The sequence below is a fragment of the Calliopsis andreniformis genome, chromosome 5 (assembly GCF_051401765.1).
Source record: "Calliopsis andreniformis isolate RMS-2024a chromosome 5, iyCalAndr_principal, whole genome shotgun sequence".
Classification (NCBI taxonomy): domain Eukaryota; kingdom Metazoa; phylum Arthropoda; class Insecta; order Hymenoptera; family Andrenidae; genus Calliopsis; species Calliopsis andreniformis.
Window position 1 is genome coordinate 23,292,711 of NC_135066.1, and position 24,055 is coordinate 23,316,765.

The 24,055-nt window shown below is 34.4% G+C and overlaps 1 protein-coding gene across 7 annotated transcripts in view; it reads left to right on the top strand.

The window, feature by feature from the left end:
- The window catches only part of LOC143179230 (uncharacterized), a 590,730-nt gene that overhangs the window by 104,126 nt on the left and 462,549 nt on the right, over nt 1–24,055 (top strand). For 2 of the 7 annotated variants that reach the window (XM_076378352.1, XM_076378356.1), the window contains exon 3: nt 6,357–6,488. The exons of 4 other annotated variants lie outside the window; for them this stretch is intronic. The gene's annotated coding sequence lies outside the window, so the exon portion shown is untranslated. Of the gene's footprint in view, nt 1–3,160; nt 3,253–6,356; nt 6,489–24,055 lie in introns of those variants that run through there. One more of the 7 variants, XM_076378353.1, reaches the window with a different exon arrangement.

A 24,055-nucleotide genomic window follows, 5' to 3' on the forward strand; every position in this document is an offset into this window, starting at 1 on the left:
TTGATTGAACTAAATCCAATTTAACAAACCTTATAAAAATATGTATTATTACGAGTTTAAATTTGACTCAAAGGAATACAAGTGTTTATGAATTCAAGTGTCACGGAACTAAGTCCTCTCTCTCTAGATTACGCACAGAGGTATGCGAGGGACGCGTCATTAAGACTACGTTACAGTGACTTTACTTTACGTACTGTACTCTAACAAGGTAAGTTCGGTGAGTGTTAATCGCGGATTTTAATGAAACTTTGTACGCACCTTTAAGGGAAAAACTACTCCTTTAATCCAAGTCGCGCTTTTCATTTCGGTGCTTATAAAGTATAAGTATAATAAGTATAGTAGCTTACAAAGTTTAAACGCTATAAAAAAGTGTTGCATACAAAAGTTTTACTGTATTTCAAGGCTTATAAAATGGCTTTAAAAAAATTTTAAAAAAACGAATTGTTTATCAAAATTCGCCCCCCCCCCCCCCCCCCCCCCGTTTCTAAAAAGAAATGTTTTTATTTCAGATAAATAAGGAGCTTTTGGTATTACATTGGTAGTGTAATATTCGCCATTATTGATACGGTGAATTGAAGTAAATATCGAATTATTACATTTTTCATTCTGATTTTCGGGTATTATCGTTATCGTTGTTCATTACAATGCGCCGGCAATAATAACAAAACTTATTTTCTGACTTTTGAATGCTACCGATAATGTAATATAGTTTTTGTATACATATGACTTGTGTATGGAATGGCACAACTTGCATTGTAGTTGGCAGCTCTGGACGAAGGAGAAAAAATTAAAAAGGGAGAAAAAATAGCAATATCAGTTAATTTCACCCATGATTTTTTATAATTTTTATTTTCCCTCAAAGGTGAGGTAGGACTATAAAATAATTGTACAAAGTTTCATTAAAATCGGCGATTAACACTCACCGAACATCCCTTGTAAGATTCTGCTCGAAGGAGAACTAATGCTCAATCTTGCTTTCCAGTCTAAGCCGCGTACTAAACTCGAACTGGATTAGAAATGAGCCCGCTAGACTGAATTTCTTGACCCTTTTATACTCAAAAATCTATGGGAAAAATGGTGGGGACTTGACTGCATCGCAGAGTTTCCGAAAAAAGTTCGATGATATTGGTTTTCAGAGAATTCTATTAATTGAGTGCAACGGAAATGCCTATCGGCCCTTGCATGGTGATTTCCAGGCAAGGTCAAAGGTCTCGGAAGGAGCTTTGAATCGAGACCTTTCATAGTTGCTGTACGTAACCCGTCTGGACTCGTAACAATATTCACCGACATTGTGGACGTAGTTAGTGTCTTTGTGACAACCTTCGCGTATATGAGCATATAGTACCACGCTATTGATACATATACAGGGTGTTCGACAAAAGGTATCCGATAATTTAGAGGGTGATTCTAAACAACTTTTTCCTTAGCGAAAATGTTTGATGCGACTTTGTTAACAAGTTATTAACTAAAAACATCGACCAATCGGAGAGCGCCTTTAGCCGGCGCTCAGCCGTCCAGACGGGGCACAAGTTACGCGTAGCGTTTATTCTTGTACAAGTTTCTTGTACAAGAAATCCAGCATGCATGAAATTATTGCTGAATTTCTTTTGAACTATTGGATGAAAAATTTTGGAAAGAATCAGAGACACGTAAGCTATCGAACCACATATTATGGAATTTGTTCAGAACTTTGAATTGATTATCTACGTTGGAAAAAAATAAATTAATAAGAGAAAAATATTGAAAAATGCCGGTTTTGTATTGAAGAAATACTGGAACAGTAATCATATTAATTCTGTAGATAAATATGACTAGTACTATTGTTCTACTTACGTTCTGCTTACGTGTCTCTGATTTTTTTCAAAATTTTTCATCCAATAGTTCAAGAGAAATTCAGCAATAACTTGGTGCATGCTGACTTCCTTGTACAAGCCTCGAGCACGACGAGAATAAACGCTATGCGTAAGTTGTGCCCCGTCTGAACGGCCGAGCGCTGGCTAAAAACGTTCTCTGATTGGTCGAGGTTTTTCGTTAATAACTTGTTAACAAAGCCGCAGCAAACATTTTCGCTAAGGAAAAAGTTGTTTAGAATCACCCCCTAAATTATCGGATACCTGTTGTCGAACACCCTGTACATATTCTTTCTTTTGTATCATATATTCGTTTTATATGTATATTTGTTTTATTTTGTAAGTATGAATTACTTATTTGTTAATACTGTTCATCTTTTTATGTGTTTTTCTTTCTCTATTTTGGTAATAACATTTTATTCTTATGTTACCCTGGAATAACTTATGTGAATATTGTTGATATTTTCTTTTTGAAATTTATAAAATTCTAAGAATATATTTACCTTTTTGTTTTTCCACTACATTGAGTCAATTCATTTATTTTCTAAGTAGAATATAGTTGTAAGCCTCCTCCTTTCGCGAAGTAATCACGTGTAGCGGGCCCCGTATGGAACTAGATAATTTCCTAACCCATTTATCATTATCCTTTTCAGGATAATTAACAAATAATAATACTACTTATATTTTCGTATCGTGCTCGAGCATTTTACCTTATTTAAAAACTGCTCTGCTATTACGACCACACTATCATCTCGCGTAATATTGTTAATAGCGATTAGCAGAATATAAAGTAACTGCTCGATAGTCACACGTAAATTATATAAATTTATATAATACAACTCTGATATGACCTAGGCAGTTCGTTACAAAAATTTAGTGACAGCAAAGTTCACACCGCTCATAATAACGGTAATCTGCGGCAACAGATTTCATTTTGCCTTTACAGCAAACATTTCAATTTAATCCTTATAAATACCGAAATGTTGCCTCCTTTATATCGGTGTATAATAATTACAGTAAAATTGTACAAAACTTTAAGGCGGCGAAAAAAGAAAGCGTAGGTAAGGCAATGGTTGGTTAACCGAAATAAATACACTGTTTTGAATTTACTTCACGAACTAAGAATGACCATTCCACACGATCTCAGAAATGATCCACGCATGAACGAAACTCTCTTTAATAATGTACTAGAAAGAATTAGACACAGAATAAAAAAATAGAACACCAAAATAAGACAGGCAATCAGTGCTGAGGAAAAACTAATTGTGATTTAACGCTTCTTAGCAACTGGAAATAGTTACGAGGATTTACAACGGTCTATTGCTGTTTCTCCTCAAGTAATTGGAAAGATAGTTCTCGAAACGTACAAAGAAATTTATGACAAACTTGTAAACGAATACATGTAAGTACAAATTATTCTTCGTTAATTGAATTCATTTATTGCTATTATTCATTATTATCAATGATGATTGAATGCTCCATTAACCTTTTTTGTTTTGCCTAAAAAATTACATCTGCCACCATTTTTTCTACTTAATTTCTCTGAACTGCACCAAATGATATAATGTCACGCCCATACTTTACTCCACTGGTCTCGCAATTTGTAAGATTACCCTTAGTTACTTGGTTCATTGACGGCACAGTTTCATAATAATTTAGCAACCAAACAAATCTTCAGTCTTCGTATTTTTTTTCCGATTGGATTTGGCGGGTGGACATGATAGTGGTGTTTATTGTGTAATAAACTCCACAGAAAGAGCATCCTCATCATATTGTTACGTTCTGAACAGGAAAATTTTTGGATTTCTCCTCTTTTGGCCATTACGTCAGCTGGGATGTTTCACGATAATGCTTTGCATTTTGGAAAATCCTGACCGGGCATATTCCGAGTCTTTGGCGTTAAAAATTCAAAATTTTATTATTGTCTTCACCCGCTCTCTCCTTAGAATCGTTACTGGGTGTCGACGCTATCTGTGTCTGTGTGTGCATTCTTCTGAAGCCTCGAGAATCTAAATACTAACATCTTTGTCAAAGCCAGAAGCGTTGTACATCGACATTCCAAATTTGCGTGTTCTCATAAGCCAGCATCTACACCATGTGAGCTACACCTTTATCGCAGAATTGTACGCCTCGTTGCCTGTAATGCTTGTTAGGACCTATTGTAAATTATTCATGGAAACCAAGAGCATTCGTATTTCACATCATTAGAGACAGCAATAACTGATTTCGGGAAGCGCCTTGTAATGCGTCGACGTGTTATAGAAGTCGAAATGACAACCATTCGGCGCTCAAATTTGGAGCTCGCGCAAAGACTATAAACAGCGCGTGACACGATGACCGCGTGAGAGCCTATGCCTCATAACAAGCATAATATCGAATATTCTCGAAAATGGCGAAAACGGTTTATTATATTAAATGTAAAAGCGATTAACTGCTGCCAATTCTATTAAGTGCGAAATCCGTAGATAGATGGATAATTATAAAACCAAAAGCTAAGGTACAGAGACAGAACACCCGCGATACATTAGATACAAATTAACGAATAGCACGACGGCTTTTGTAACGTTACATTGAGCGATTCGCTAGGACCTCACATCGATACGGCGGGCGATCTATGAATTAGTGATCCGCGAAGGATACTGAGTGTCCTAGCTTCCGCTATCTTGCTTGTCGGCAAGTCGCGAGGTGCGTGATAAAAGCTCGTGGGTTAAATTACTTTAATTTTTCTTTCTTTCCTTTCCTTAATTCATTATCCTAACAAAATATGCCACAAGTACATTCACAGAACGTGATTACTTCGTGATTACTTCGATCCCAACAAAAACATTGTCAGTGTATCGTAACGAAAACACTGTCAGTGTAGCCCAACAAAAACACTATTGGTTTATACCAGTAAAAATATCGTCAGTGTAAAAGTGTACACCCAGTACATGTGCAAAAATTATGGTTATCCGGGTCTTACAAAGTTTCGGAATCAAATAATAAAGCCAAGTACGTTCGTCTTTTATAATTTATGTGAATAGTTCAGTGTGCGCTCTAAAACATTTGCAAGACAAGCATCACTTTAGCAGTCATACACAATATGCGCTCTATAAAGTTTGCGAGTGATTTTCTAAGTAATTATGTCTGTTTCTGTTGTAATATTGAACAACCATGATGTAACTTATGATATAAAAAAGTAAATAAGAAATTTAGTAGTATAAAAATTAGTAGTATTATAATTTTAATTTAGTAGTAGTATAATAACCTTTGAAAATCGTAAACTCCTTTTTTATGATAACACAGTCATTTCTTAAGTCAATGGTGCTAACATCATTCCTATTATCCAATATAACTTCACCATCTTCTATTATCTTCTTTCCTTACTCTTGATTATTAAGTTTATCTAATAGTCGACTAATAGAAATAAATTTAACTGAAAAACAAATATATCATTTTATAAAGTCTGTTATTGCACTGACCCGTTTTTACATACCAAATTCAAAATTCACATATTACTTCACAAGATTGCCTCCGTTTTGAAATACCGGATACTTCATCGAAACTTCTAATTTGATTATTAATTGGTGCTTGATTTACAAAAGTTTCTATTTCAACTGTCTATATATGTAAAAACTGATGAGCGCATAAATAATGCCTATTCCTAAATAACTGAAACTATGAAATAAATTTATAACAAATTAAACTAAAAACGTATAAAGTTTTGTATTACTTTTATTTAAAATACACAGTTAAAAACAAAAAACCCAGATACATAACCTCTATCTGTACAAGCTATAGTCATGCACGGGAAATGAAAGTCATATCACATTTATAATGATCACAGTAATTTCAGAAGAAACCAGCAATCGGTACGCGAGTACTAAAAATAACATTAGTCATTTATAAACATTTTTATTTACGCAAGTTCAATAAAACTGCATTTATTAACATGGAGCTTCGTGGTATAATTTATAGTTGGCACGAACGTCTGCCTAGACTTCTGTGTTGTCAATCACTTCAATTGAATAGTGCCGTCACACTCTTAAATTGATTTAGAACTACAAAAAAAGCATCTTTCACGTTCGTGCAAATTTACATAAATCTATCTTTCTCCCTCTAACACAGCTAGTAATATACATAGTTCTCACAGACATCTGACTAGACTTAGATGAAGATTCATAGAGTTATAATTAATCAATTTCCATAAAAAAAACATCTTCTAAGGTACTTTTAAAAAAACTCAAAGTTTTAACATCTCCTCTTTCTTCATATGTGTATAGATAGTTTCGGCAACTCCCTTTCGCCAGGTCATCCCTACCATTCGTCGTGCGAATACATTTGGCGCGAGTCTCTACCGAAACTCCTGATTTGGTTAAATTCTATTATTTCAAGCATAGATTCACGGGAGTGAATGAACTCAGTAACTCACGTTAAACAATCTAAAATGCATAGGTCAGTTTATAGTGTAATTTATGTTGTGATAGATTTAATATCTCCATGTGTTTATTCTTTTCTCTCTTCTAGTGGTACTACCAGTGATATTTTTCCGGACAGAGACTTTATAACGATTTGGCATTATTTGGATATTAATTTGGACATATTTGGATCTTGAATTGGCTTTCTATATTTTTTTCTTACATTGATTTCTTCGATTGCGTAAGTTGTACATATTACTAGATTTGATTTTGATTTTACTTATATATGGATATTGATTTTGATTTTATACTTGTGGCTGATTTTGTTATATTACTATGCCCAATGTATCAAACACATCTTTTGTGCTCTCATGACTAGTAGGGCATTAATATCGCATGCATTTTGGATCCTCCTAAATGTCCTTGTAGCCACAATAGGGTATGGAAACACGCGAAACCAAACGTATTATTACATATATATTTTCTTTTTTCTTGTATTAGATATTGTACTTTTCTTTCTTTTTATTCGTCTTTCTAATACTGCATTTTCTTTCTATTTTCTTCTGGTCTGTTAAATTGATTTCAAGATTTACTAAATTTTGAAAACATATATATTTTTCCTATTTTTGTTATTTATATATATACATTGAGTTCATTAATTTATTTTTCCAAGTACAATGTAATCCTAAGCCTACTTTTCAAAAAGTAATCACGTGTAGCGGGGCCAGTATGAGATTAGATGATTTCCTAACCCATTTACTATTATCCTTTCTGGATAATTAATTAATAAGAATAATACAATAAATAATAGAATAATAGATATATTTGCTTATCCTGTCCGAGCTTTTCCAGCTTTTCCTTCATCTAGAAACCGTTTGCTCTCGCGACGACCACACAACCAATCCGCATAATCTCATGTTATTAGCGATTGATAAAACGCTAATAAACGCAGAGTAGTTGCTCGATTAATGACCTACACAGAGCGTGAGTATATTAATCTACAAAACACATCTCGGGTGGCCCAACCATCCCCTAACTAAATAGTAAGTAACGAGCGAGGGACGAACTCAGCTCATAACAGTACCTTAATTCAATGAAGTTTCACTCTCCTACAATGCTTTTTCCATTGAATTTTGTTCATTTCACTTATTTTGTGAAACAGTAAATTGTAAAATAAATATTACCTTTTTAATTTCGAAAAACTGAAGGGGATTGTAAAAAATTGCTGAAAATTGCTGACATTTTTCCGATGAAGATGGAATTTTGATACTTTCCCTATTGATAATAAATAATACTTAATGTTCATGCATTAAAAACAATAAAAATGGTATTTGTAATTTATTTAATTTAATTACATCAAATTTCATGGGCAGTTCAAGATAAGATTTAAGATTTATTAATAATAAATGCTGCGACTATGAAATATAGTGATACAGTTATTCATATTCTCATTATGTATATACACTCAGCTTACGGAATTAGCTGCACGGATACTGTCTATCTAAGTAATATGTAATGAATGAAACATGATACGTTTTCTCGATACGTGTATAAAAACAAGTGCCTCAAACTGTTTGCCCAGTGGTTGATAGCGCGGTAGGTTCTCGCTGCGAGTGATTTGGCGATTCTACCTTGGCATACTTGATTCGGTTAATGCAACTTTATAGAGATCCGAATCTGCAAGCTTGTACCTTTGCCTGGATTGCCGATTCTCGGATTTCGTACGCCTTGCAAATTCGAATTCATACAAGCTTCTACGCGCCAAGCCACATTCGCCTAGACAGGCTCGTCGAAGCACGCGCCGTGGGAAGCCTCTTCATACGAACAAGCTCGCGTATTTGGCAGAGGGCATGTTCCCAGTCTCATCCAGCGTCCAACAAACCTCATTATGTATGAAGCTCTTGAGGCCGACAAACTTGTTGGTCAGTGACTGTCGGTAAGTCTACCCCTATGTTAGGACGTACAATATGGAATTTATAGCTTTGATAGAGCAACCTGTATTAAACAAACTTTATTCGCAAGAACAAGTATACGAGAATATGCATCTCTATAAGACGGCGTTGAGATGAAAAACTTTGAACGTTAATATCTCTAAAGTAGGTATACATATATTATCTAAAATGGTAGTCAGAAAAGGCTTCAACTTGAGATTCATATCCATATAGGAGTATTATAAACTTTACTACTACATTTCTTATACTGAATTAGTAATATTCATCTATTGTAGGAGATCTCATTATGTACAAAATATAGATGTGTCACAATTTTTTCTTTTTTTTTGTAACTTTATTGTGTATTTTTCATTTAACCTTATAGCCACAGCTTTATCAGCCTAAAAGCAAAGCAACTCCAGCTTCCTTCAAGATTATATCGACTTTCGCAACAAAATTGCAATATTTATCACTAAATCTTTTCCTAATGGTGCTCCAGTGCAAGGTCCCCCTTTCCCAGTAACTTTCCACAACATCGTTCCATTATAGAGTCCAGAAATATCATTCAAGCTTGTTTTATTCACGGTTGGACGATGTATAACTTGGTACAGGTGGACAACAGGAAAAAGATCCCTGTCGTGTATTTATTTTGCACAGGTGAGAGTTGGGATTCTCCTTGGACCGCCTAATTTTTTCACGAGACATAGACGGGGTGCCATAGCGAAGGAGCGAGTTCGTGATTCAGTAATCCAGTTAAAGGGTCGAATCGGGGATCGTAGCCGGAGCAGGGACTGTTCGCGATCGCTTTACGAGGCGACGTGATTGCAATCATCCACCTTTTTGCTACCCCCCAGCTGCTTGGAAATCCCCGAGAGTAGTTTTAATAATTCAGTCGAATCCGACGGAGACACGACACCGCGCTGCATTGCTTCGAAAAAAATTAAACCTTTACCGTTCGCTCGGCGCGAGGGCAGAATACGAATGACTGTAAAACAGCCAGCGTCCACGTAATTGTTCCACGAAGTAAGTAATGGAAGATCGAGAATCACAAGGTTGATTCAGAACTCTTAACTTGAGAGATCAATCTTGGATGGAAGCTGAATCGATCTTGAGTGACATGGTGAGGTGGATACTGATAATGTCGATTAAGTAACGCATGATTTGTATGTTCGATTATTTGTTATCGCCGGAGACAATCTGATTTTTGAAGTGGAATCGAAAATGGTTGTTCGTTAATTGTGAGAAGAGCGGGGCAAAATCAATCCTCCTAAAGCAATGTGACAAATTTTGTAAACAAATAAATATTTTCAAAAACTGCTTACGTAAATACATTAGACGCTAAAAATACATAATCGACTAATTTAAAGTGTGCTTCTACATCCAATGGCTTGAGAAATATTAAGTGAAGCATGGTTTCTACGACCAATTTTGAGATAGGTTTTGACCCTCTTAACGTAGATTAGGCCGATATAAAATGTCTTGAATATTTTCGACTACTCTACAAACCTGCTAATTTTCATCAAAATCGGAAATTATCACTTTGGGTCATTCCCTTGTGAGTTGTTGATAGCACAAATGAAGTTGCATATTTCTTAGAGTTTCCTTCAAATCTATAGTTTTCTATCGGACTAAATAACTATTTTAAGATATTTGCTACTTATAAGTGAAATTGGCTATATTTAAACCATTAATTTAGAGAAAACCATTAATTTCAGAAATAAGTAATTTTGTAGTTTATAATAAAAATTAATTTTCTAATAGGAATTGAAAAGCTGGGAGGGGGGGGGGGGGGGGGGGTCGGGTTCCCCGCTTCACGACATTTGACCTACAATAAACAAATATACAACACTTGAGTTGCTTACAATACGAAATATGTCTTACGACTGACTCATTCGCTCATAAAAGGGGTATAAAGACGCACCACACACATTAAATTGTAAATTATACTTTGAATTGTAAATTACTATAAGAGATGTCGCGATTACATCGTCACATCAGCTTTCTGTTCCGACACTCCCCCTAATCGGTTCATCTTGAACACAAACCTAGGTACTATAATTTAGTGTGTTTAACAGAATTTAACGGTTTAATCAGCACAACAGCTATCATTTGATCTGAGCTTAAATATTCCAATTTTACGCATACAAAATCGCATAGAAAATACATAATATTTTACGTCGATATGCTTGGTACGATTAACGGCATCTGCTCTTTGGCTCAAGAAAATGCAGATGTCATTATACATATAGGGTTATAGGCATTCGTTTATTCATAATTTCGTGTAGTAGATTACTCAAAAATTTCCCCTCTTTGCATGCCTCAGAGAGGGCAACGTATTCAGACTCACTGATGGAAATTGGCATAGTAGGTTGTTTCTTATTCCTCCAGATCACTGCACCTTTGCCTAATAGAAAGACATATCTACTATATCTGTCAATTAACTTTTGATATGGATGATGAGTAACTACGTTTGGTTTTGCTAATTTTTCATCAGCTACGTAAGTAGTATTCACGGGTTTACAATTATGCATATTAAATCTACAGAAGACTTCATTTCTATAATTTTTTGGATCTAAACTAATCGTATTCTTATCGCTAGTAACTCTTATACTTAATATTCTATTTGTATTTTCAAGATCTTTGATTTCAAATTCTGTAATGATTTTGAATCTTGGACTGTTGTAAAAAAGCCTGGTGCCTCACCATATCCGAAAATTCCTGCTGTTTTCGTTGACTTTCGAGATATCTCTTTCGATCAGATTGACTATTTACTGGAAACTCCGTATCAGCTTCTTCAGTGGACTCAAAGTGTACATCTTCGCCGGAAGTTGAACTTGAACTATTAATAGTGAAATCGTCTGATTCATCTACCTCCATGGTTGTGTTATCTTTCTTTTCTCTTATACTTTGATTAAAGATTTCATCATTGCAATTTAGTTTTGAAAAAACAACATTATACGTATCGTTTTGGCTTTGAGTACATTGTTCTACCAATTCATCTTCTATGAAAGTAACATCCCGTGCTTTAAATATTTTCTTCGGGTTGCTTAAATTTACCAAACTATAATATATAGTGCTTTTTCATCAAATTTGGATCTTATATGTATGCATATCTTATAACAATATGCATATAAGCCTTGCATCTAAAAATCCTTAAATGTTTTGGGTTAATCTTCCTATTAATCCATAATTCAAATGGTGTTGTACCTCTACTGCTCTTCGATAGGAAACGATTTTTTTAAATAAACCATAGTTCGTACGGCTTCTTCCCAAAATTTGTTATTTAATTTAGAATCGTGCAACATACACCTTGTTTTTTCCATTTCTATACGATTGGCTCATTCCACTACATCATTTTGCTCAGACGTATGAGGAATTGATGCCAAATGCCTTTGAATTTAAAGAATTCTTTTATTTGACTATTCATAAATTCTGTCCCACTGTCGGATCTAAATATTTTTATGTTTCGGTCCTTTTCGTTCGGCATCCAAGCTTGAACTTCTTTGAAAGCATTTGATACTTCGTTTCTAATCTTGAGAAAATAACAGAACGTCATTAAAAAATAATTATCGACAAATAAAAAAACATATCGTGCACCTAATTAGTTTGGTTCGGTGAATGAATCACATACGTCGATATGCACAATTTCCAAAAAAAGCATTTGCTCTTATTTTTCCTTCTCCAGTAAAAGGTAATCTGCAAAGCTAATCGGCAAATTCTTTTCGAAGCAAAGACATATTGCGATGATTCAGGTGTCCTAGCCTCCTATGCCACAAGGCCTGAAATTGAAAAATACACGCGGTACTGTATTTACTTTCTCAACGTCAAGTTTGTAAAGTCCATTCGTATTGATTGCAGTTACCATTATTTTTCTTTTTGAGTGAAAATTATCTTTACGATATAAATTACAATTTGTTTCGTTAAAGGCTAATATAAAATCTTTGCTTGCTAGTCTACTAATGGACTGCATTTGCATTTAAATTGAAAACATGCAGGACGTTTGGAATCGTTTCAGTTTGACAATAACCTTCAAGATTTACAGATGCGTCTCCGCTTTTTTCGCTTGAAGAATTTTATTATCAGCGATTGTTCTATTTTGTTCTGACAACTGAGTGTAATTTTTTATCCACTTATCTTCAGGGGTAATGTGATTAGTAAATTTGAAATAGATGTACCAAATATCATGGTATGATAGCAGTTAACATATTCCATTTATCTTTCAGAATCTTGAATTTCTTCCCGAATTTCCTGTTTGTGATTTTTAACAGTGCGGTTTAATGTGACCTTTGTCTCCACACTCGTGGTACCTATTTTCATTTATCTGAAAATACAATTTTTTTCATTGTAATAATTTTATTTGCGTTTAAATACAAACTCCACATCCGCCAATTTGTCCATCGTTGTGTTATGGAGTTGCAGCTTTACATCTTCTTGTAATAGTTTGCTTTTTACCGATTCAGTAGTAATCGGCATCGATAAACTGTCTAGACTCTAGACCCATTACCATGGGTTTATATTCAGAAGGTAACCCAGTCAAAAGTTTACCATTTATTGGACTGCTGATGTCTCCAAGCTTTTGTGAAAGAGAAACAGCTTCAGAAATGTATTGGTTTATGCTTTCAAAACTATAATAATTTAGTCTGAACAATGCTCGCATAAAAATCAAAGTACGCGATAAGCCTGTATCTACATAGGCTTGGCATAGTTTTTGCCACGCGTCTTTGGCCGTGTTTACAACCTTCAAATGAACATTGTAATGTGTCTTTACATTCAAACAAATGACAGCTAATGTTCTCTGATCTTTCTTACTGTCTATAGCCGATGTGCTAGAAGGCTCGATGCTTTTCCACAGATCTAAGCCAATCAAAGTTATTTTCATTACGAATTTTCATGACGAATAATTACGTGTACCATTTAACTTGGGATCGATCGTCGGAATATTACCAATAACGACATTGACCGCTGCCATATTACCGTTAGATTCATTTGAAGACATTTTTCTTTTTGTTTTATGACAAAAAATTAGCTCCTTCGGAATAAAAATTGACGATTTTTTGATAATAGAAATGTAAAGAATGGAAAAGATTTGAAATATTTCCCGTATTCCTTTTATAATACAATGGTGCAGGAAATTCACCGATATACTTTGTCGGTTACGTAACACGGTGTCGTTTTAACCGCTGAGCCATTAATATTCAAAGCACGTGCACAGAAATATATATACTAGAGAAGAATTACTCTCCAAAAAAATTTCTCCTGGGCCCATAACCTGTTGGAATTTGTGATAGTTATGAAATTCTGGACTGAGAATTTTTCACAAAATTTATCTATATTTGCACGCAGAATTATTTAACACTTGACTTGCTCACAATACAAGGTATGTCTTATGACTCAGTCATTCGCTCATACAAGACATAAAAACATATCACACACATATCTATACCTTAAACTCTAAATTACTATAAGAGATGTCATGATTACATCGATATGTCAGATTTTTACTCCGACATTAATTACTGTTATGGTCATTAACAGGTCAGAGTCCAATATTCGCAAGATATAATATGCTGCTAAAGGACAAGACTTATAATTGTTTATAGTAACTTTTGAGACATTGTTTTATTCACAAAATTCCAGAATTTTATCATAGAACCATGTAAGAAATCTGTTACCCAAAGATTGATTAGAAATGACGACAATACAGTAATAGTGTCGTGAGTTCCATACTTTTAGCTTGATTACTTTCGCAATAAGAACATTTATTCCTACACACAATCAAATTCTAGAGTATTAATCCAAAGCATTGAAATTTTCTCTCTTCATCACCCTTCGATATTAAAACACGTCTGAGTACTTAAAGCATGAATTTCCATTCCAACTTATAGTAAGATTTTACACGTCACTGTCCTTCTCAGTTAAATTTTTCAGTCTGAACTTGTTTGAAATATAATACATCAGACATACTGTATCAACAAACCGAAAGCACGAATTCCGTCGAGAATCTTTTACCGAAAGGAATTCATTTCGAGATCTGTTTCATATTCTATCATCCATACTCTCGCAATTGCGATTACTGTCCAATTATCTACGAGATAGCTTTTGTCTCTTCTCGACAGTGTTATGGCAAACCCTTCGCTTCAGAGAAGACTGCCGAAACTTCATCAATTAACATTCGTTGTTTCCTCTCGTAAACGCGTGACAGTGGAAACGTACCCCGAACGAGATGAAAGGTATCCCCTCATTCAGAACCGGTCGTTCGTAACACAAAGCAGAAGTCAAGCCCTCAACTTTGTTCTTGCTGGGAAGAAATTCTAATGTCGTCTCGATTTATCGCAGACTCATTACGACTAGATGAAAAAGTTTTATTGCGATCACGTCAGCTCGTAAAACGGTAGATCGGCATTACCCGTCTAATCCGTTAATTCCAAAGATTTGCTCGGAGCAATAGCTCGTGAATTTCAAAATGTCGGAACCCGTGTCTGTTTTTGTGCGAATTTCATTCAGGAATCACCATCTGCCTTTTTCACGTTAATGCGTTGAAGGAGATCGGACCGCCGCGAACGACCCAATTTCCCGCTTAAGGCGATTAATTTTTTAACGCCTAGAAAACTGATTTTGCAATGTGTATTGCGCGTATAAAAACAGGATTTTAATCGGATTCGGCATTTGGAAATTAAATAATACTTCATGTGTTTGTCCATCTAGGACAGAAGTCACCTTATGAATCTATTAAATTATAGAAATAAAAGTTATGGGAATGGGAAAAGGTTTTGTTACGCATAGAGACCAATGTTTATTCTTAAGAATAAGTTTATTTCCCTTTGTCCACTTACAAGTATTTTACATAACACAATCAATAGGGAAAACCCTTTGGCTACTCTTTTTAGTAAATTCATTTAAAAATTTTACTGGAATGAGGAGTAATTAAAGTGTTGATGTTTTCTGCTCTATTCCTAGTGAATACTCAGCTAAGACTGAATTTGAAAAACATATGGGGGTTATTTCATGCGCAATTTAGGAGAGAGGGAAAGTTCAAGTGCCGAATGCAAGGCGCCCACCCAAGTTCAGGCATCTCCTATTGTTAAGAATATTAAGATACAAACCAGCCGACTCTCCAAAACATCCGAGTACCGTCCATCCTAAAGATTTTAGGAATCCTTGAGCGTTCGCTCTGGTCAATGTCAGGTTTATCGCATTGAATCCAGGCGACCATGTTTGCATCGTGCAGAGGGTCCTGCAACGTACATGTGCATGTCTTTCTTTAGCACTTCCCTTCTTTCCTGTCAATGAAACACAAGTTTCGTTATGGGCGTAACAGTTTAATCAAGAAATTGTTTATTCTGATTTGGAAAATCGGGCATAGTGACAAGTAACTCATAGCAAGAATGTTTTAATAGTACATTTTTTATATTTAAATACATTCAAACCCGAACAAAAAATTCAAATTCAAAGACAGAAACATGGGATCAACTCGAATACAGTTCTGACCTCACAGGAACATATAAAGAATACAATTGAATATTTAATAGAATCAAATCTATTTGATAAATTGTGAACGAAACTATTGATATGACCTAGATTTCTATACGACGTTAAACCTTTACACAAGAAAAAATTCTTTAAGTAAGAACTCTTTAAGTAAGAAAAATATTAATAACATTATAATTTTGGTAATAATAAAATATGAATAAACCTCAACCCCCCACTAATGGATTCCAGACTAAAACTATTAATTGACTAATTATTATAAAGTATTTTTTATATATGTATCACAATGTACGACTAAAAAGGTTTAAATATTGAATTTGTTTTACCATCAGGTACTTATCAATATGATTTCTCGAAATAAGTACTTGAAATATTTTGTACTGTGTCAGTTTTAGGGTTATGGTAAGGATTAATTCAATTTACATTATTTCACCTGGCAAAATTTCATTCGAAAATCGGATCATATCCTGAAACGAATTGCGTTCGAACGGTGGGATTCCATTGTACTTTGTTAATTATAGGTAGTTCTTTGGTAGTTTGTCTTTAAGACGTTTTATAGACGTAAACTTTGCAAGTCTTTAAAATGTACGCTCTTGGATGTTTTCAAGACGTCTAAATTATGTTGTAAGACATTGAGGCATAAAATGAACATAAAATAGACATTTTCAAGACGTCGTGTGCTATCTGGGGTCATGTTCTGGCCAATAAATTTAATATTAGCAGTATCGGTATTTACTGTGCAAAATTTGATTAATATACTAACTAATAAGTATCAACCAACATATTAGTTGAAATAAATATTATTTATTATTAATTAAAATTAAGTAATCATTATGAATCAGCTTCTCTATCGTAAAACAAGGTGCAAAATATTACTAATCTAAAAGTGAACACAATGCAAAGTTCCATAAAGCCCTTCCTACATTCTTCAACACACTTCTAATTTAAAATAACTCACAAGCTACGTGCTATCTTCTTGCAAAAGTAATTACTATTTACTGACTCGCTAATATTTTATTTCATTTATTTCAATAGATACTAGTTAGTAAGATAACTATGTTAAGTTACTTTTTCATTCTCTGGCTTGGTAATCGCACGGAACCAATAGAATTCGACATAGTGTGTAGTATCTACTCTGATCCAAAACAACTGAAAAACAGATTAAAGTTTACTGACACGTTCACTTTCGCCAAGTTTGCAATGGAAGTGTGACAGGCACGTTCAAATATCGAAGAAAGTTCTTGATACCACCGCTGACAGCATTTCTTTATAAGCTTTCTTAATTTAAACCATAAAGTTTACGAACTCGACCGTGAGCGGATGCACGCACACAAGCGACCGCGAGCAGAGAAATTGAACGTTGCGTCCGATGTAATTAACCCGCCGCGGTTACGAATAACCACTGTTTTCAGAAACGGAATTGCATCCTCTAAGGTTACACTGAAGTTAAATTTCAGACGAATTTCCAGGTAATTTCAAGGTTGGTCCAGAGAAGTCAAATTTATCACCTAAACGAAAGTTCCGCTGTTAATAACACCTTAAAACCGATAATATCTGTACATATACTGGAACTCTAATTAACGTACGTTGTTAACATCTCTGTGGAAGATTCGAGTGTAGTAGGAACATTTTGTGGTCAAATTAGGCTAACTCGGTGTTTTTCATTTTTGCATCGATGTGCGTAGGGTGTAGTACAATAGTGCCACACCCTATCCAATTATCCAAATAAATTATCTGTAGTAGAAATCCGAGTACAGCAGGAAGCTTTGGAGGAAAGATCGAACTATCTTAACGATTTTCAACGATTTTCTCTGGAATAGTAACTGTATACAGAGAGTAATACAATAGGACCTCGCTTAACGAAGTCACAATTAGTTATGATTTTCTATATTTCGGTTTTCAATTTGTCACTGTATTCAATGGGAATACTCGTTTAAGAATTCTGAAATCAATTACTTTTCATGTATATTCTACATAGATTGATATGAGAGAATATCAACGAAGAATTAGCAACGTTATAGGATTTTGAAAGAACATGCAGGTAGCCAGCCAACTTGCAGAGGGGGTTTACAGTACGTCTGTTAAAAGAATTTATTGCTAGTTGACGAACTTACAGTATGTTATAGGAAAGCAGTCAGAAATAATTATAACTGTAATTGTAATACAACCAACGACAAGCCACAACATGAAAACTATTTTGTTAGAAATTGCACTCTATTCAGAAGAGAATAGAGCCAATGTCAATGCTTAAATGCGTTTTCCTCAAAACATTTTTCTATACGGTAACTCTGATAACTTTAGCGGCGATTGATTAATCGACTTCAAATTTTACATGCAGGTCCAACATGAGATTTCTCATCTGATAGCGAAGGCCATTTTCTATATGATCCCCCGTTTTTAGCTTTTTAACCAAACATTTTTTTATTATGTCACTATCCCTGTATATTTTAATGTTCTGAAATATGCCTGGATAACAGGTAACTATTAAGTATTCAGTCTTTCCTTCCAGATATAATATACAGGTGCTTTCTGAACCCTTCTTCAGCTGTTTAAAAAAAAGGAACATCAAAAAAATATTTATAACTTTTGAAATCAAACTTTTTAAACCAAATTCGTTTATAAGTAGTTCATATAGTTCAAACGAAGTAAAAAGGAAGAAATACATCAAACCGTCAAGCTGCAAAAAAATGCAGAAAGTGCATTTATTTTACAATTGTTCAAATGCCTACCTAGCAGTACCTAACGATAAAAGTACTGATAATAGTAGTACAGGAAGTAATAATAAAAGTAGAATCTTGGTTGAAAGTCAAATCCTTATCTAATTACAATCTGCAGAAAGTAAAAAAAGTTTTTTTTTAAAAGGGCGGTTTAATTTTGAATTTGCTATTTAACCAATTAATTAAGATCTTACAGTACTTCCTGTGAAATAAAATTTCTTGAAATTCTGTGGTTTACTGGCAATGATGTTAAGTTCAAATACGTAGATTAGTCAGGTTTATATAAAGGTATATACTTCCTGCAATTCGAAGTACTCCTTTCAGACACAAGCAATATTTGGTATTGCACTCAAAGTGTAAGCAGGCACTCGAATATACTCCCACATAGCACAGAGATATCTTAATAACGTCTTAAAAACATCCAGTAAAGCCCTAAAAATGTCCAAAAGACGTCTCTGAAACGTCCGATGTTACAAATCAGTATGTCCTTAGAACGTCTTAAGAAACATCCATAAGACGTTTTAAGGATATTTAAATTACGTATATAAGACGTTCAGACAAAAATTAGACGTTTTTAAGACGTCCAAAAGCATAAGTCTTTAGGACGTCTATGTAGTTTGTCTTTAAGACGTTTTATAGACGTAAACTTTGCAAGTCTTTAAAATGTACGCTCTTGGATGTTTTCAAGACGTCTAAATTATGTTGTAAGACGTTCAGGCATAAGATGAACATCAAATAGACGTCTTCAAGACGTCGTGTGCTATCTGGGTTACAATAGAGAAAAAGTTCAAGTTATTGTAAAATTTATCCACTTGAAAAAGCTTGAGTGCAAAGGATGAAAGTTACTTTGTGACAGTTGAAGGTGGCATAGATAAGATGGTACCTAAAAAAAGATGTGTAGAAGAAAAAACGAGAGAGGGAAAGAAAGAGTCCTAGGTCTGTTAGTCGAATTTTCAACAAAACTACTTAGCAGATCTATGCCCTAGACACAAGAATAATCAAGTAAGGTCAGAGGGCGTACAATTGCTTTGATACAAATTTGTTAAGATACTCACGTTTCCTTAGAAGTGTGCACATACATTACTGTCACGATTTAAGCTTATAACTCATAATGAATTACCAGTTTATTCATGAAGGATTGTTCTGCCCATTCTAACGAGCGGCGCTACTGGCGCCCGTATAATTTTCGTTTTCATCCGTCTTTTTGACGCGTTGTGTTTTTCTCTGCTGTGTTTAAGCCGATGCTATGTGCGTGGCTATGTGCTTTTACGCGCCCGTTATTTTTGGTAGTTATTATTAGTATTATATAAAGTTAATAATTACTATGTATTAGGCTAAGTTTTTGTTATAATAAACATTTATTTCAACAATTCATCTGTTAGGGACTTGAATTTCTTTTCAAAGTTATCAAAGGCCGGATCTTGCTAACGTGAAGGAACAGTGTCCAAAAAATATGAGTCTACCATCAAGCTTGTATCGAAACGACATTGTATACAGGGTGTTCCACGTAACAGTTTTCACGATTTTTCAAGTACTTGCGATAATCTGACAAAAAAACATTTTAGACAAAATTTGATCAGTTTTCGATTGGCTATACATTGCAATAAAAAAAGTTTGAAAATGTTTTTTATTATTGTCGAGGGCACCTTCATTTTTTTAAATGGCACTTTGTATTTTTGACTTAACAGTATTGTAACCCGTATCAAGACGAATTCAACGATCTAGTATATCATGACCTTCGAATGATTTTAAAGTCAAAGAAATGAAAATTTCAACAAAAATGACAATCTGCTTGAATGGGTGATAATGTAAGAAAATAAGAAATGTAAAAATTCCACAATGAGTATATTTTAAAACTCTGGGTACAATGATTTGGAGGTCTGCACGAACTCGAGGATATCGTTGGAATGACTTTTCCTTTGAGAAAGGTCCTCGTTCTCCCCCGAGCTGTACTCTTTCAAGGGTCTGTCATTAATGTACGACCGGGCCTGGCGTCGTGCTGAACGGGCCTGTTATCGGTTCATTTGTTTAGTCGCAAACGCTCGAATATACTTTCAGGCTGTTTCATCGAAGTTTTCTAACGATAACTTGTGTTTGTTGTTAAGACTCGAAATTACATTCAAATCAGGAACCTTGACTAAATTAACACAAAGGATTTCGTGAAAAACTTACATCAAATGTTCGAATTGAAGTACATGTTCTTCTAGGCACAATTCCGCTCTACGTAGCTAGTTTGCATTGGTTGCTCTTTTTGGTTCGAAAATTTGATGTGACTTTTTTACGAAATCGTTTGTGTTAATTTAGTCAATGTTCCTGATTTGAATGTAATTTCGAGGCTTAATAACAAACAAGTTATTATCACCCATTTAAGCAGGTTGTCATTTTTTGTCGAAATTTTCATTTCTTTGCCTTTAAGGTCATCCGAAGATTATGATATACTAGTTCGTTGAATTCATCTTGATACGGGCTACAATATGTAGCCCACTTGTTAAGTCAAAAATACAAAGTGCTTTTTAAAAAGATGAAGGTGCCCTCGACAATAATAATAAAAAACATTTTCGAACTTTTTTTTATATAATGTATTGCCAATCGAAAACTAATCAACTTTTGTCTACAATATTTTTTTGTCAGATTACACTGTTCAACACGGGTCTGATTTTGTAAGCGTGAATAAACATTTCTTATAGATTTCGACGTGCTGATTACGAATCTGCAAACCGTTTTTTTCCAGAACGTACAGTTTTTGAAAAAATCAATTTTGAAAAAAATGACAAATTTTCAACTTTAGGATTTTTCTGTGCTTTTGCCGTAGTAGTTATTTAGTTGCTCTTTGCACGAAATGATTCTGTGGACTCTCCCGAATAAAATAATATAAATAGTTATTAGATTATAAACATCGAAATAGGTTTAAATAACAATTAAAGTAAAAAGGACACCTAAAACGCACCCATTTTTGCTGATATTTTTCACTTTATTTCAAAAAGTAAGGGTCTAGGAGAAAATTTGACTATACCACGCGATAGAGCAAACCTTTCTACTAAGGAAAGCATCAAGTGAATGTTCAAAATTATTTTTATTTTCAATATAGAAATAAAATAGTTTGGCGAAACACGCGGCGGCGACAGTGGTACTCAATGACGGCGGCGCGCGCCGCTGGACGCCTCGCTTATCGCCTGCCGTTCCGCGCACCCTATACACATTGACGTCATTGAGTACCACTGCCGCCGGCGCGCGTTTCACCAAACTATTTTATTTCTATATTGAAAACCAAAATAATTTTGAACATTCGCTTGATGCTTTCCTTAGTAGAAAGGTTTGCTCTATCGCGTGGTATAGTCAAATTTTCTCCTAGACCCTTACTTTTTGAAATAAAGTGAAAAATATCAGCAAAAATGGGTGCGTTTTGGGTGTCCTTTTCATTTTAATTGTTATTTAAACCTATTTCGATGTTTATAATCTAATAACTCTTTATATTATTTTATTCGGGAGAGTTCACAGAATCATTTCCTGCAAAGAGCAACTAAATAACTACTACGGCAAAAGCACAGAAAAATCCCAAAGTTGAAAATTTGTCATTTTTTTCAAAATTGATTTTTTCAAAAACTGTACGTTCTGGATAAAAACGGTTTGCAGATTCGTAATCAGCATGTTGAAATCTATAAGAAATGTTTATTCACGTTTACAAAATCGAAAAAAAGTCAAAATTTGTTGAACACTGTTATCGCAAGTACTTGAAAAATCGTGAAAAGTGTTACGTGTGACACCCTGTATACATATTTAGACTGATAAAATAGTGCTAGTTGCCCTTTTAAAGACATCGAACACTTAGATAAAATATGTGTAAGCTTTATGTCTAAGATTAAAAATTCTTTTAATGTCAAAGAATTTCATCGCTCCTTGCTCCTCCTGAAAATTGCGCTTGAATGAATCTAAACAAATTTCTTTAAACGAACCCCTTGCTTGTATTTCTAAGAAGAATCAAGTAGTCTCAAAAATGTCAAAGCGACGAAGTGCTGTTATTGCTCCTTTACCGAAAGTAGCCCTCTTAATTGCAGTTCATACGCAAGGCTACCTCCCTCTAGAGCCCTTCGATGTTCTCAGGATCTGAATAACTTGACTCTCCCTCATCGAAAAGCATCCGCCACCTACGTTTTCCTTACCCCAGTTCACTTCGACTGTAAATATTTGCACAACTTTCGCTTTGCTCTGCCTTCACTTCCTTCCTATACACTGCTCAGTTCGTCCATCAAGTAGTCCGTATAATGGTTTACCCTGCACTTACGAAGAATTTACACCGCCGTCCTCACTGCTACATGCTTCATATGATTCACATCCCATTAATTATGCACGATTAATGATAATCGTCGCGAGACAATACCACGTATGACATGTGTGCTCTGTGGTTTACATTTCCTTGATCTTGCGTGGTGTGTGCAGATTTTACAGTGGGGTACTCATTTTCAAACTCAGGATTAGATATTAAATTTTCGAGTTGTAACATTTGCACTTGAGATTACCAACAGTCGTCTGCAGTTTCGTTTTTTCTTGCATCGTCTGCAATTATACGAATTCATGTAAACACACGATTATTTGGGATTTTTATGTTACAAAAAGTAACTAATTTCATGTCTATAACAATGTACAAACTCAATGATAATATAGAACATATTCTTCATTCAGCATTTAACATAGTGTTTTGTATTTCTATATAAAATTGATTTTTTGATCAACAGAGTGGTTCAAAAAAATAACCTGTGTTTACAATCATTTCTACAATGCTCCAGCAGTTATCATGCAACAGTCTTGAATGTTACCAAATAAGTATTCAATTATTGTAAAACCCGTGTGTACCATTCAATTTAAATACTATAACCTTTCTAATGGTAGAATTGTCATTTCTCTATGCTTATACAGTGCTTCTGCAGGTGAAAATTTTGCATTCTTGCAGGATCAACTAAAAGGATTCGATTGCGAAACTGAAAGGGTGAAGTTGTGTGCACTTTTCTTAAGAATGAAAAATATCGCCGAAAATGATGATGCTTCATTAATTGTAGACGTAATAACTCCTGCGTTTATTGGTGAATTATTTTTAACAAGACTATAACTCACTAATCTCATTTTTAAAGAATCTAATATTTTTACTCTCAAATCATCACGTCTCACTATTATAATTATATAATAGATAACTCTTATTTTCATAAGCACGATCTGAAATCTAACAGGTACAATTAGAACCTAAGTAAAGTTTTGTTTTACCCTTTAAATATTATAAAGTACATTTAACTTTTGATAGTCCGTACACTTTTTTATAAATTCTGTTTTATTTTGCATAGTAAGATTACCCATAAATGCGTAAAGGTCTGCAGTTTAAGAATTACTGTTGCAAAGTGGTAATAATGTACATACAGTTATCTGTTCAGTACAGAAACTCCTCGAGAGACCCAAAATGGATACGAAACAAATCTATGGTTTACACAATGACGCTTTTAAAATAGTCAGAGATTGAAAGTAGGTAAAAGACAAACTTTTCAATGCAGAGGACAATATACATTGCTACTAAAAATATTTCTGTTCAATCTTGTTAAATTAACTCGTATTAATCGTTACCTACATTGTCTTTTATTAATTCTAGATGCCAGTAACCGTCTGCAATTGCAGTTTTGATATAAATA